We start from the raw sequence: 15,636 nt of genomic DNA, 5'->3' as shown, positions 1-15,636 counted from the left end.
ACCACCGGTAACTCTCTCCACCGGCTGTCCTCTACCGGCCACCACCATTACTGCCTCAACAATCCCACTCCTCCCTTTCATCATTGAATCATGTTGCTATCTCCATAACCCTATCCCCATAAATGATAGATCATTTTATTCTTAAATTAGCCGTCAACAATCAAGTGCGACGAACCATGGAACACCAAAATCAAACTGCTTTGGCTTAATTGAGAACTATTATTATAAAATTGAATTTTTTAACCGCCGGCGACGCAACCTAAAGGTATTCCTTTACTTTTTATATATATGCTACTTGTCATTGTTTTTGTGTATATATATTAGTTTTTTTGTTTAATAATTGTAATTTCTTTAATTATCAATTGCTTAATTTTCATATTTATTCGGTAAACTTGATTTGAGTCCCATAGTTTCCATTTCATATATTATTGATAGCATGAAATTTAGAACGAAGCATATATGATTTGTAAAGTTTAGTCCCCTCGCTAATACTAGCATACAATTTAGCCACTAAATTAGTTTACAAAATTATGGTTAGTATTATAATAGGTATTATTTCATGGGTAATTCTTTTCCGGTGAATCAAAACTTGTGGTTTTATCCTATCATAGCTTTTGGTTTTGTAATTTTTTTATGTACGTGAACCGTTTGATGAAATGTCTCAATGTTTTTTTAAACGAAGTTATTTGACTGAAAGTAGTATATGATTCATCTGGGTTATTTGAGTTATGTGTATGATTGACATGTAATGAAAACCAATGGAGAATGATAATGTATTCTAGCGGAATGTATTCGGCTAGAATATATCAAGCAACTCTAAGCAATGTCTGTAACGGTGTTGTTGGAACCACAATGGCCTCTATTATCTATTCTCCTCATGTTATGATTTTCATGTAATGATTTTTACATCTTCTTTGATTTTAAAGCGGTTTCTATGTATAGAGGCAGCAACAGTTGAGAAGTCGGTTTGAAGCCTGGTGAAGAATGGAAAGTAAGGCAACAATATATGTTCAGAATGGATTAGCATGTTTTTCTGTCAGAATAGATTAGCAACAATATTTTACCAGAATGTATTATTGTACTACTTACATTTCATTGTTTTTATTTAATTTTTAACCATTCTTAGTTTTATTTTTTAAGAATAAATGTAATTGCTAACCATTATTATTTGTATTCTTTCAGAATGAATGTCATTTATGTATTTTCATAGTTGTATTTGTTAAAATGAGTGTAATTACTGATTTTAAGCTATTAAAATTCTTTTCATATAAAACTTGTATTCATTAAAAATTATTAATCTTGATAATATATGTTTATAATATTTCTGTCAGAATTTAATGTTGTTTCAAGAATAATAATAAACACATTCTTTTAGAATGGCCGAGTTAAAATATTTATTATCCAAAAAATCAGATTTTTAAAATTTAGAGAATTAATTATTCCCTAAAATCTGTAATTTTCCTTTTTTTAAATTTATGTTGATTGACTTAAATACCCTTAGAATGAAATTAGATGAGATTTTTCAATTATCTTTAATTTAATAATATGTATTAATCACTTTCTTAAAATAAGTAAAATGATTGGCTCACAATCAATCTTACATCCACACAATAATTAGTTATAATACAATAACCTAAGCCTATATATATATATATATATATATATATATATATATATATATATATATATATATATATATATATGGCAAAGTGAATATACCCTTAAGGGTATATAAGCTTAGGTACCCAAACTCACCATACTATGTCGTTTTGTATCATATATGCATTGTAATCGTCAAAAGTTCTTAAAATTAAATTCCTAACTTGATTTACTTCTAAATTTTGTATAAATTTCACCATTATCTTCTCTTACATAATTTTCATTTTCATCTATAATATATATACCCTGGTAGGTGTTTGACAGAAAGATGTGATATAAGAGAAAGATAATACCTAAATTTAGAAAATCTTGAAAGTAAATCAAGTTAGGGGTTGAAATTTAAGAATATTATAATAAATATATGATACAGAACAACGTATTTTGGAGGGTTTAGGTACCTAAGCTTATATACCTTTAAGGGTATATTCACTTTTCCACACACACACACATACACACACACACACATATATATATATATATATATATATATATATATATATATATATATATATATATATATATATATATATATGAGCATTTTTCAAAAATAAAAATCTTCAAATATTGTTTTTAACCCTTGATATGGCTTAGACGTAACATTTTGTTAATATTGGTAGTTTTAGTTTTGAAAAATAATGAACAGAATAAGGGTGATGTTCAATATAGAACCATTATTGACAAGGAACCAAGGAACGAATCGTGAGTTTTGGAAATCATAATGATCAACGGCCAATGAAATAGATGTACGCTTGTACATTAGATGCACATATACTGCATTATACCAAAAAACTCACCTCTTTACAAAAAAAAACTACATCTTTTTTTTCGTTTAATTTTTTTAGGTCATGTTTTTTTCGAAAAAAACAAACTGAATATACGGTTGTTCACGATTTTTCGTCATCTTTCCATAGAGATTCATATTGATATATAAAAACCAAAACTTTTTTTCAAAAAAAACCAATTCGTTTTGTTTAGTTTTATCCAAAAAAAACTAATTATACCAAAAATCTTATTTTGATGTCCTCTATTAATAAACATCACATCGATTAAAAAAAATCTTAATTTGTTGTCCTCTATTAATAAATAACCCCATCTGGCACGTATCACGATATTGTCCGCTTTGGGCTCCCGGCGCGAAAACTTCCCAGGGGGTCACCTATCACTGCATTGCTCTCGCCCGGACACGCTTAACTGCAGAGTTCTTATGAGATCTGCTGCCCTCACGGCTTTAAAACGCGTTTTGACAAGGAAGGTATCCAGACCCCTTTTAAGGAAATGCTTCGTTCCCCTTCCAAGCCGATGGATGTGGGATCAGGTGCAACCCACCTTCACCCCCCATTATAGGGTTCGACGTCCCCGTCGAACACATCGACCTATGCCCTATCTCTGATACCATTTGTAACAACCCCCTCTGGCACCTATCACAATATTGTCCGCTTTAGGCTCCCGGTGCGAAAACTTCCCAGGGGGTCACCCATCCCTTGATTGCTCTCGCCCCGACACACTTAATTGCGGAGTTCTTATGGGATCTGCTGCTCTCACGACTTTAAAACGCATTGTGACAAGGAAGGTATCCACATCCCTTTTAAGGAAATGCTTCGTTCCCCTTCAAGCCGATGGGGGATCAAGTGCAACCCATTGCACCTGATCCCACATCGGCTTCGAAGGAGAACGAAGCATTTCCTTATAGGGGGTGTGGATAGCTTCATTGTCACAATGCGTTTTAAAGCCGTGAGGGCAGGACATCCCATAAGAACTTTGCAGTTAAGCGTGCCCGGGGGAGAGCAATCCAGGGATGGGTGACCCCCTCGAAAGTTTTCGTGCCGGGAGCCCAAAGCGGACAATATTGTGATACGTGCCAGATGGGGATGTTACACGAAGCTTGACGTGAACTCTTCGAGGTTTGTTGTATGAGGTGTAGAGTCCAACATCATTTTGAGGAATTCTCCCCCATGAACCCTACCCCAAGTGGCATAGGCTTGATTAATTGGTCTAATGGTGAATACATGGAATGATCAATAAAAGTCACCTCCAAATTATTATCAAGAAGGGATGACCACTCATATCATATGAAAGAGCCTCGAAAAGATATTTTGTGGAAGTAAAGATGTTCGGGCAATGTAAGTTGATCATGAGATACACTTTATTGAGAATGTAGACATGACTGTCACCAAATATGTTGGGTTTTTATTCAAAACTCCAGTTTCACAACCGGTAAAAAAGACAACGGAAGCTTTAAATGTTGAATAAAACTAAAACTACTTTACCCACCAATGATCATTTTGCAAGAGTTAAAAAGATTAAAACAACCATAGAAGGGAAAGCATAACAACCTTTGAAGACTTTGATCCTCATGGGAGGTTGGAAGTTGATGAAGTGTGGCATGAAACTCTAAAACAAGAGTTCTTTACAAGTTTCTACCAAGCAAGAGTAAAACCATCAAAACATGCTAGTATTCAATTGTAATTTGTTGTTCATAAGACTTTGAAATATATACCAAATATATGATCAAAGGTGAATCAACAAAGGGACATTCTTTGAACATCAAATGGAAGAGAATTGAGGAGAATAGGAGCTTGCAAAGCTCGAAATTTGGCAGCCCCTTTGAGAGCACTTATGCTCACGGTTTTGGCTTCAAAGAAGGAAAATGAGACTTGCAAGAAGTATATCAAAAACCCTTCCATGCTCTCTCTTATATAATGGCCAAAAAGTGAAAGGAAACCATAAAGTAAAAGGAGAGACAACTTTGTCCCAAGCATGGCAAAAGAAGACCATGCTTGGTCTCCTCCCTTAATTTTGAGAAATGCATGTCCAAAAGAAGACAAAAGTTGTTTCATGGTTAGTTTATATATACATATATGTTATCTTTATAAAAATCAATCATTTTTATAAAGAATTCCCAACATATATATATATATATATATATATATATATATATATATATATATATATATATATATATATATAACTAGTCATATATAAATATCTTATTTTATATAAAACTATCTTTTATATAAATTGAACTAGTTTATTAAGATATAAATATAACTTATAAATAATCATACTTTATGATATATTTAATAAGTTGTTATTTATCCAATAAGTATTATTTCCACAAATAATAAATTCCCAATTAGTAAAATATCATTTCCATGAAATAATAATTTTCCAATTAAATACAAATGTTGATATATTTATTAATAATCAAATTATATTAATAAATAATCAATTGACGGTAACTTGCAATATGGTGTGACCCTATAGGATCATATATTATTAGCAATATCATTCTATAATGACTCATGGGCATACAAAATATTTCAATCTCCCACTTTCACAAGACTCATCATAGATTGATATAGACAGTGGTGAACGTCTAGCAACATTTCACTGCCCCCAATAACATATGACGAAGAATGTCATTCATCAACATCCAATTCCCAAAATCTCTAAGCTTCAATTGATGTATTAAGGTAAGTTTATCAATTATCCCTTTGTTACAGACATCCTATTGAACATGAGCCTTTGATCGCAATCAATCTCATTTGTAATTCAACTTTGGGTAACGCGCGTTAGATGTCTAACTCTCAACACATAATAGGAACAAATCCCATCTTGACTACATAATCCTTTTGCATAGTTTACACCATACCCGAATATGACTTTTATAACTGCTCGGTCAAGGAACAACATTTGGTCATATCAAAGCACAATACTCCCTATACTTAAGTCCCACTATGTGTCTCAAGTGTTAAGGACATGAAGATAGTACCTTTTAATCAAGTATCACTCATAACTGCAATCTATAAGATGATCTTGATGTGGGTCCGTTCAGTACTAGTTCTCTGACAAGTACCTATGAAACTTGGTTGCAACCACTTGCCTACTTTCATCTAGTGAGAGTCAACCAATCCATTTCATATTAGTCTTACTTCATAATTGCTCCAACAATCATAACCGACTATGAACCTTTAGAATAATAAGAGTATTCATGGATTAAACATGTTAATATAGAACACAACAAATACTAATGTAATGATCTTATCCCAGTATATCAAAACATTATTTAATATTTGTCGTTACAATGTTCCAATATCCAAATACTAAATTCAAATCAAAATCTCATTATTAGAATAATAAAGGTCTTATGGATGAAGTGTGACCACTCATACTTAGCTTAAAAGGAAAGACTTTATTAATTGGTTCAACTAAATTTAATTTGTGTGAATTCTACGAATATAATCATCTCCATATTTGACATTACTCTAAGTATAGTTGTAAACAAAAGTCTTAGTGATCTAAACAAAAGTCGTTTATGATGGAGCGACTTTTAGCCTTAGTGATCTAAACAAAAGTCGTAGAAAACGTTAAACCGAGAGCGTCCATAAAAAGAACGCCCAAATCTGACTTCGTATGAGGAAGTTATGATTTTTCGAAGTTTCGGCTTAGCAGTGTACAACCCGAAACTCGAATTTTTGTTCGAGCGGTTTTTGGCTTACGCGACCTAAATGAGAGTTGAAGATCTCATTAATAGGAACTCAACGGTAAAAAAACAGACAAAAACGGAGCTCGTATGCGAAAGTTATGGACGAAGCTTAGTCTCTACTTTTCGAGCGCGACAAATTCGATACAGTTTTGTAAATCCGAGATAGAATGAGAATTAGCCAACGAGGTCTAAATGAGAGTTTAAGATCTCATTAATAGGAACTCAACGGTAAAAAGACAGACAAAAACGAAGCTCGTATGCGAAAGTTATGGACGAAGCTTAGTCTCTACTTTTCGAGCGCGGCGAATTCGATACAGTTTTGTAAATCCGAGATAGAATGAGAATTAGCCAACGAGGTCTAAATGAGAGTTGAATATCTCATTAATAGGAACTCAACGGTAAAAATACAAACAAAAACGGAGCTCGTATGCGAAAGTTACGGACGAAGCTTGGAGACTACTTTACTATAGAATTCCTATAAATAAGAGATGAACTCTTCATAATTTCCTCACACCTTCAAACCTTTCTTTCTCTCTCTAACTTCTCTCTAACCACCCTAAACCCCTCCCAAGTCTAGGGAACCTCCCTAGCACGAGAAGAAAGCCCCGGAGCGCCCGACGGCTCCGAGAAGAAAAGCTTTCGGCTCGGAAACGCTGCTCCAGCTAAGCCCGGTTTTTAATAAAAACTCGCTGTAAGTGAGCTACGCCTACGCTATTTTTAATATAACTTCTAATTAATTATAGTAACATTATTAGGACCTTAAAACAATTATTTGGGATATTATTATGAGTTATATAAGAGTGTTGTTTAACGCTTATATAATAATAATAATAATAATAATAATAATAATAGCTAGACTATTAATTAGTCGCGGTTAACGTTAGACTAAACCCTAGTGGTATTGATACTAGGTTTTGTCGAAGGAAATTGTTTTAAGAGTAACGAAGCACTGTCTGAGTTTGGAATCATCACTTTAACAGGTGAGTGCATGGTCCCTTTCATCTTACACATAGATATGAAGTATTTTATATAAATTACGTGCTATGTGTGTATATTATCTAAATACTTGCTGTCTATGATGGATGAATGATTTTATACATGTTTTAAATGATTTAAATATATATTTATTTTATATCTACAAATACGTTGGGATAAAACATGGGTAGATGAAATAGTTGGTGTGTGATGAAATAAAATGATGAGAGATAGGTGATGATAGGAAGGTGATGATAATTAGGTGATGGATAGGTGATGATGAATCGGTGATGTAGGATGAAAGATACTCTAACCTTGTCCGACAATTTGGAGATGTAGTCATCTACTAGAGTATAGATGGCGACCACGGAATATTCTAGACAACCCGTGGAAACACCAGCAGACTTATAACCTGTAGGTGATGAATTACGAGTCCAGGTGATGTGGTGACTGTATATTCATGCGATGATACTCTAACCCTTACTATGAATTACGAGTTCAGGCGACGTTGTAACTACGTATTCATGCCTTAGGAACGAGCATATAAGGAAATGTGAGGTAGAAAGATGAGAGGTAAATATGATATAGGAGATGACCCTTAAGATAATTCTTTAAGGAATATTAAAGAAGATAACGGGGATGGGTAATCGGGTTGATTGTTTGATGTTTAAATATAATAATTATATTATTGTGGGTTGAAAACCCTATGTACTCACCAGGTTTCCCAACCTGACCCACTCCAGCTTATTTGTATCACAGGTGTCGATACGAAGCTACTTTGCACTGAGAGATTTAAAAGAGATGTTGATCACTAGTGTAAATGAATGTAAGTTATGTTTATGCTTATGTTTCTGTATTGACGATGACATCCCAAATGTTTTAAATGAATAAAAATACATTTCTTCGGAAATGCTTTGATAACGTATTTATCATGTTTTTCTGGGAACAAATTCCGCAACATTTTTATTAAAAGAAGTACTCTGATTTTTATAAAGCATAAACAAAAATCGGTCTTTTCTGGCCGTCAAAATGGGGATGTCACAATAGTTAAATATTTTGGAGAATATAATTGGTGCTCTTATGTGACATAGAGTTTCTTAGCTTGATTAAGTACACTCCATTACTCAGAAAAGATTTCTAGGTTATTCCTGCTGGATTAGGTGTCTAAGCCCATAACTATAATTGGTATGTACTTGAATTGATAGCAGCACAGTCCTTTTGGGTTGCCCTCAACCTAGCAACTGGACAAGGAAATTATGAAAGGAGAGATATTAATTTATAAGATTAATTAATTAATATATAAATGATTTATTAATATGTTAATAGATTAATATATTAATTAGAAATCATTATGTTTAATTAATAGTTAGCCAGAAATTAATCAGAATTAATTTTGGGGTTAAAAGTATTAATTGTAAAGTGCAGGGACTAGTTTGCAATTATCTAATAGTTGAGTGGAAGGCTCCAGAACCTCCTTGGAAGGAGGTGAACGAAATCCATAGGGGAAACCCTAGAGATTTCGTCCAAGGGGTCCAGATAAGGCCCTTGGGTTTTGCTTAGGCCCTAAGCAAAGGATAATTAGGGTTTTTCCCTAAACCCTAGATCCCTCAGCTATTTAAGGAGCCTCATGGCTCACATTTGAGGTCACTCTGTTCTTTGGAAGAAACCCTGGCCGAAATTGCATACTCCCTCCCCTCTCTCTTCTTCTACTTTCCTTCTTGCTAGTTCTTGGGTGTGATTCCATTAGAGGCATTACACTTGTGGTGCTAAGCTTCCAAGAAGATCAAGATCAAGATCAAGGGAATTATCAATTATTTGCTATAACAATTGAAAGGTATGTAACTCCTAAACCCTAGTTTACTATTTTCGAAAATAGCCTCCTCCTCTAGGGTTCTTGTTTTCCAATTCAAAGTTGTATGTTCAATAGTTAAAACATAGATCCAAAGTAGGTTGCATGTGAACTTAGGAATTGTTTTCTGGTTTATTTGTTTTACCGAAAACCCATCAGTGGTATCAGAGCCATTGTTTGTTTTAAATTGAATTGCTATAATAGTTGAATTGCAAATTAGGGTTTATAGCCATTAAACCCTAAAGGCCAAATTTTCGCAATTAGGGTTTTGGATTGAAGGGTTTTTGAAAACCCTAGCCTCCAAAGAACCCTTATCGAAATTAGGGTTAGGGTTTTGAAAACCCTAGCCTCCTCCCTTGTAAATTGCGAAATATGCTAGAAGTTTTAGGGTTTCTTGTTTTGGATAATTGTTACATGATTAGATTAATTGGATAATTATCCTTACCCTATTTTTCGAAATTTAGAGGGATAAGGATTAGGATTAAATTAATTGATTAATTTGATTAGATAATCCTTACAAGATTTAATAAATTGATTAAAAGTTAATTAATAGATAAATATTAAATCTAGTTAATTGGTTTATTTAAATTAAAATTTAATAGTTTGAATTTCGAAATTTATATAAACCTTGAAGTTTTAAAAAGTTTTAAAACACACCTTATATATGTATTATGATTAAATGTTTAATATTATATATGTATAAGAATATGGTCAGTCAAATCGCTAGTATGCCTCATTCACGAAGCTAGTCTATAAGGGGGTATAAGGAAACTGCCTATAAAATGGTAGTTGAATGGGTGTCCACTCTCACCCACCGCTCCCTTGATTAGTGGAGGGTCGTTAGCAGAACGGATTTGATAGGACAACTACTTCTCATTAAAGTATAATGTTATTAAAGAAAGTACTAGAACATTATTTTACAAAATCCCAACTCTAGTTACTTTAGGAAAAATGTGAAAAGTATGCTAATCCATGAAATTGCACATTATGCTTTATTGGTCGTTAGTGGAGCGTGTGTGGTTAAACAGCACACTAAAAGGCACTAATAAAGAGTAGTAATGGGTATCTCATAATTGTCATTTTGATGGAGCGTGTGTGGTTTACCAGCACATCAATAGTTAATGATAAAGACAATGAGGTTACCAAGCACATTTGCATGGTTATTCACATCTTGTTTGTGATCCTCGGCATCCCAGTCACAAATAGAAGAGCATAATCTGTGATTAAAACATGCCATTGAATAGTTTCAATGTATCTCAAAAGAATTAGGAATTTCACTTCGTTTGTTTCGTCTAATGGTGGAATTGGTGAATCGTCATTCACCTAACTTTATGAAATTTACACTTGGATCTCGGCATCCCATTTCTAAGTTGTGAATCTTCATAGTTGGATCCTAACCTTGATATTTTATCTTTGGGTTATTATATTGAGGTATCTTGAAATCTAACTAAAACTTTCTTTCTTTTCAGATGTCTACTCCTGGAAACACTTCTGCTTCATCCTCCTCCAACCAAAACTTCTCTTTGCTCAATATCTGCTCCAAAGTCGTTATGGATGGCTCAAACTATAACGATTGGATGCGCAACATCAAGATGGAGCTTCGTTTTGAGAACAAAGAATATGTTCTTGAAAAGGAGCTCAAAGAGCTTGATGAGTCTGAAGCTACTCCTGAAGATCTTGCTGCCTACAAGAAACATTACGACGATGCTACCAAAGTGGCGTGCATCATGGTGGCAACCATGTCCCCAGAACTGCAAAGGTACTATGAGGACTACTGGCCTTTCGAGATGAACAAGGACCTTATGGAAAAGTACCATAAGCGAGCTCGTCAAGAAAAGTTTGAAGTAGTCAAGTCACTCATGGCTTGCAAGATGAAAGAAGGGGAATCGGTTGTGTCACATATGCAAAGAATGCAACGCTACATAGAGCGTTTGGTCAAGCTCAACATTCACTTTGATGAGGAATTGGCCATTGACATGGTCTTGAACTCACTACCTGATTGTTATGGTCAGTTTATTCTAACTTACCATTTGAACAATACTGAGCAGACTTTGGCCCAATTGCACAACTTGTTGCAGACAGCTGAAGCAGGGATGAAGGGTAAAAGTATACCCTCCACACCTACAAGTGCCCCTGTCTTGGCTATTGGACAGGGAAAGGGGAAAAAGAGGAAAGGTCCTCCCAAGCAAAACTGGAAGAGCAAGGCTCAAGCTGGGTCATCTAGCAATGGCCCAAAGGCTAAGCCCAATGGTTCCACTCCCCGTGTTTCTGATCCAAAAGAGGCCGTTTGCTTTTACTACAATCAAAAGGGGCATTGGAAGAGATCTTGCCCACAATATCTGCAAGATATCAAGGATGGCAAAGTGAAGCCATCTTCGGCAGGCATTTACACTATTTCTGCTAATAACTCATTATCTTCTCATTCATGGGTCCTTGATACAGGATGTGGTTTTCATATCTGTTCTGATATGCAGGGGCTAAAGGAAAGTGAGGAGATAGAGCGAGGAAGGATAAACTTGATCATGGGAAACAGAAAGTCTTCACCAGTAACCAAGATCGGAGTTTATCAGCTTTTGCTTAGTAATGATGTTAGATTAGATTTGATAAATTGTTGCTATTCGTCTGAGATGACGAGAAACATTATTTCATTTCATGCATTGTTCAGACAAGGTTTTAAATATTCTTTTAATGATTTGAATGGTTCAATTTATGTTTATAAGAATGGTGTTTTTATGTTTGAAGTTTTACCTTGTGATGGTGTGTATGAAACAGTTACTTGTGTTGATAGCTTAGGAAATAGTGTACTTAATATTGACTTGTCTAATAGTGTAGACAAGGCATGCTTGTGGCATTGTCGTCTTGGACACATTAACAAGAAACGCATAGCCCAACTCCAAAAGGATGGAGTGTTGGAATCATTTGACCTAAAATCAGATGATATGTGTGAATCTTGTCTTTTGGGAAAGATGACAAAATCACCATTCACAGGGTCTTGTGAAAGAGGTGAAGGTCTGTTGGATCTCATACACACAGATGTGTGTGGGCCCTTCAGATCAACCACAAGGGATGCTAATCGATTCTATGTGACTTTCACTGACGATTATAGCAGATATGGTTATATCTACTTGATCAAACATAAGTCAGAAACCTTTGAAAAGTTCAAAGAGTTTAAGCATGAGGTCGAAAATCAATTGGGCAGAAAGATAAAGATGCTTAGATCCGATAGAGGCGGGGAGTATCTTAGTATCGAGTTCAACGACTATCTGAAAGAATGTGGGATAGTCTCACAATTGACTCATCCTAGGACACCACAGTTAAATGGTGTAGCTGAGAGGCGTAATCGAACCTTGTTGGACATGGTTCGTTCTATGATGAGTCGTGCTTCGCTTCCTATTCACTTCTGGGGGTATGCCTTAGAGACAGCCGCCCACATCCTCAATCTTGTCCCTACAAAGAAGGTTGCCAAAACACCTCACGAAATGTGGACGGGGAAAGTTCCCTCGTTAGCACATATTAAAGTCTGGGGTTGTGAAGTTTTCGTAAGACGAGAGACTCACGACAAGCTAGCAGCTAGAAGTGAGAAATGTGTTTTCATTGGTTACCCAAAGCAGTCTTTTTGATATTTGTTCTATAGGCCTAGTGAAAACGTGGTCTTTGTAGCACGAAGAGGAGTCTTTCTAGAAAGGGAGCTCATATTCAAAGAGGACAGTGGGAGTACCATTGAACTTGAAGAAATTCAAGAGTTAGCCAATGAAGGAACCTTAGATGACACTAGCACTCAACCAGAGGAAACAGTTCATGTTGAACCAGTTGATAATTCATTACCTCTTCGAAGGTCCACTAGGGTGAGTGTGCCACCTGAGTTGTATGGTTTTCATATTACTTCAGATGGTGACACATTCATAAGTGACAGAACACTGGTAAACTTAGATGAACCAGTCACTTATAAGGAAGCAATGGCAGGCCCAGAGGCTTCCAAGTGGAAAGAGGCAATGGACAGCGAGATTAAGTCCATGTATGACAACCAAGTTTGGAATTTGGTTGATAGTGCACCAGGTCGTAAGACAGTTGGGTGCAAATGGATCTTCAAGAAGAAGACAGACATGGATGGGAATGTGCATACATTCAAGGCTCGACTGGTTGCAAAAGGTTTCACTCAAACCCCAGGGGTTGACTATGATGAGACCTTTTCGCCAGTAGCTAAGATTAAATCTATTAGGATATTGCTCGCCATAGCTGCCTTTCATGACTATGAAATCTGGCAGATGGATGTCAAGACTGCTTTCCTTAACGGGAAGTTGGCTGAGGATGTTTACATGAATCAGCCAGAGGGTTTTGTTGATGCAAAGTTTCCCAATAGATTGTGCAAGCTTGAGAAATCCATTTATGGATTGAAACAAGCATCTCGCAGTTGGAATCTTTGCTTCCATGAGAAAGTCAAAGAGTTTGGTTTCTCTAGAAGTGAAGATGAGTTTTGTGTGTATATCAAGGCTAGTGGGAGTATAGTAACTTTTCTGGTGTTATATGTCGATGACATATTACTCATTGGTAACGACGTTCCAACCTTGAGAGATGTTAAGTCTTGGCTTGGAAAGTGTTTTGCCATGAAAGACCTTGGAGAAGCTGCCTATATTCTTGGGATTAGAATATTAAGAGATAGAAAGAAGAGACTAATTGGACTTAGTCAGAGCACATACTTGGATAAGGTACTAAAGAGGTTTAGTATGGAAAATTCCAAGAAGGGAGAGCTACCTATCCAGAGCAATACCAAATTGAGTAAGACTCAATGCCCGAGTACAGATGTTGAAATAGATGACATGAGTCGTGTACCTTATGCTTCCGCTGTCGGATCGATCATGTACGCTATGACATGTACTCGCCCTGATGTGGCATTTGCTTTGAGCATGGTCAGTCGCTATCAGGGAAACCCAGGTAGAGCTCATTGGATAGCGGTTAAGAATATACTCAAGTATTTGCGAAGGACAAAGGACTGGGTCCTTGTACTTGGTGGCAATGATACTTTGAGAGTAGATGGTTACAGTGATGCCAGCTTTCAGACGGATAGAGATAACTTCCGTTCACAGTCAGGCTGGGTATTTCTACTGAACGGAGGAGCAGTTACTTGGAAAAGTTCCAAGCAAAATACGGTGGCTGATTCTACTTGTGAATCAGAGTACATAGCAGCGAGTGAAGCGTCGAAAGAAGCAGCTTGGTTGAGGAACTTCATCGGAGATCTCGGAGTTGTTCCAACCATCCAGGAGCCTATGGAACTGTTCTGCGATAATGAAGGAGCGGTTGCCTTGACAAAGGAACCGAGAGATCATGGTAAAACCAGACATATCGACAGAAAGTACCATTTCATCAGACATAGAGTAGAAGAAGGCCATCTTGTAGTAAAGAGGGTGTCATCTGAAGATAACCCAGCAGATCCCCTCACAAAGGGTCTGAGTAGGGCTAAGCATATTCAGCATGCTCGGAGCATAGGACTGAAAGATGATATTAGTTTTAGTAGTTAGATCAGTTTTGTTCTGAAACTTGTAACAAAATAAATATAATTGACTTTTGGTGATTAAATAATAAAGTATTGTTTATTAGTTTGATTACTGCCTTTTGTCAATTGTTTATTATTGTGTTTCATATTTTGCATGTTTTACTTCCTGAATAATAAGATTATTCAAACTCCACAGTCGCTCATACTTTTGGAAGTAAGTAGTGAACTAAGACTGTCATGAACTAGATTGTAGATTGTCTGAGGATAGACATGGCAATAGAATTGCTGCAATGTTCATGAGTACTCAGAAATTGAGATTTGAGTATTGGATAAACCCTCGCTCAGAGTATCACTTCATGGAATTCATCACGAGTAATACTGAGACGATAATATCTTATAATCTTGAAACGAAGATATATGAGTTGTAATTTACAAAGTCGGTTATACATTGGTGATACGAAAACGCATCAGTAACTTGGTGTTATAAAACGTATTGTCATGTATAATTTGATGAGTAAAAGATACAAGCATATGAGTCAACGTTTATTCGTTCCTTTTGCCCTAACCGGAAAAGCGATATCTGTGGGCCCCTCGATGATTTGGTGTTGACTTATGTGCTGGGCCCAGCCAGGACTAGATTGATGTGTTCGATTAGAAGTCCTACATCATCACAAATCAGAAATCGGGAAACATAGATTTTGGACAAAGAGATTGATTACATTCCATGTCTTTTGTCTGGGGATATCCAGGAGAACGAAGGATTATATGATCACTTATCTTAGGACACGTAACTGACCGGGTCAGAGTTCGGCGGCAGCTTTTTGGAAGCTACAATTTGCTGGTCAAATTTAGAAGGCATACTAGCAATTATAGTTACAGACTTATCCAAGTGGGAGACTGCTGGATTAGGTGTCTAAGCCCATAACTATAATTGGTATGTACTTGAATTGATAGCAGCACAGTCCTTTTGGGTTGCCCTCAACCTAGCAACTGGACAAGGAAATTATGAAAGGAGAGATATTAATTTATAAGATTAATAAATTAATATATAAATGATTTATTAATATGTTAATAGATTAATATATTAATTAGAAATCATTATGTTTAATTAATAGTTAGCCAGAAATTAATCAGAATTAATTTTGGGGTTAAAAGTATTAATTGTAAAGTGCAGGG

The sequence above is a fragment of the Lactuca virosa genome, chromosome 5, assembly GCF_052849685.1.
Source record: "Lactuca virosa cultivar CGN04683 chromosome 5, Lactuca_virosa_CGN04683_v6, whole genome shotgun sequence".
In the NCBI taxonomy this organism is placed as follows: Eukaryota; Viridiplantae; Streptophyta; class Magnoliopsida; order Asterales; family Asteraceae; genus Lactuca; species Lactuca virosa.
The sequence above is the reverse complement of the archived record's forward strand: the minus strand, read 5'-3'. Positions refer to the sequence as shown.